This window comes from Hyaena hyaena, unplaced genomic scaffold (genome assembly GCF_003009895.1).
Source record: "Hyaena hyaena isolate Hyena2069 unplaced genomic scaffold, ASM300989v1 scaffold_181, whole genome shotgun sequence".
In the NCBI taxonomy this organism is placed as follows: Eukaryota; Metazoa; Chordata; class Mammalia; order Carnivora; family Hyaenidae; genus Hyaena; species Hyaena hyaena.
In genome coordinates, this window is record NW_024080813.1 from 1217320 (window position 1) to 1218618 (window position 1299).

Genomic DNA, 1299 nt, shown 5'->3' on the forward strand with positions numbered 1-1299 from the left:
GCCTGGGTGGCTCAGTCGGTTAAGCATCCGACTTTCGCTTAGGTCATGATCTCGCGGTTCGTGGGTTCGAGCCCCACGTCGGGCTCTGTGCTGACTGCCAGCTCAGAGCCTGGAGCCTGTTTCAGAGTCTGTGACTCCCTCTCTCTCCGACCCTCCCCTGCTCGCGCTGTCTCTCTCTCTCTCTCTCTCCTAGAAATAAATAAAACATTAAAAAAAATTAAACTGCAGTTTCATGTTATAAAAAAACAGCAAAACTTGGAGACACATGGGATTCTCATTCTATCCACTCACATGCTCTATGAATTTGGACCAGTGACTTAACCCTTCTGCGCCTCCATTTCTCATCTGGGAAATATAGTAATGACAGCTACCTTGAAGGGATACTGTCAGGATTCAATTAGATACTGTAAAAATAAAGATTCTAGCAAAAAAAGTAGTGCCTGATAAATGGTAGCCATTATTTGTATCTCTTGCCATGTTTAATGGAATTTGACACATACTATGTTTTTATTTTGAACTTGATGTTTGACTAACAATTCTTTCCATAGGTGTGGGGGATTGTGATTTATATCTTCTAGAGCATTTTATCAAGTCAGTGAGAGTTCTTGCCTTTAGCAGCCTTCAAACAAATATTAATAACCAAAAAGGATCTGTCTAATCCAAATTAGGTAGAATTACAAGGAGCATATCATGGACTTTTAAGCACCCTTTTGTAACATTGCTTTTGGGAATTTAGGCATAGGAAGCAGAAATTTTATATGCTGTCAGTTCCATGTGTTTCTGTATTTTAGCTTTTGCTTTTGAATTCAGGCAGGACTGACATGTGATGATGAGTTTGGTGATGACAATCCAAATAGTCTGACTGCCTTTAAGGCAGTGTTTACGGGTACATAACCCAGATATGATACACATGACTCACCAGGCCATAGAAATCACTGGTATTTTATATCAAGCCAAGATTTTTTTTTTTTTTTGGCATCCCATGTTTCAAGTACTCACATTGTTCCCTTTAACCTTTCCATGCTTTTGTTGTGATTGACAACACAAAAGAGTTTTGTGTGTCTTGCCTACTTGGATAAAGGTCAGTAATTTTACTGACCCCCCTCACCAGGACATGTACATACGGCTCTTTAAAAGTAGAGATTCATTCACATATTTTATTAAATATTTCTTTCAAGAACGTATGATTTCCATAAAATATAATTTAAATAACAGATTACTTCTAACAGGTTTTTAAAAAATTTTTTTTAATGTTTTATTTATTTCTAGGAGAGAGAGACAGAGAGAGAGAGAGAGAGA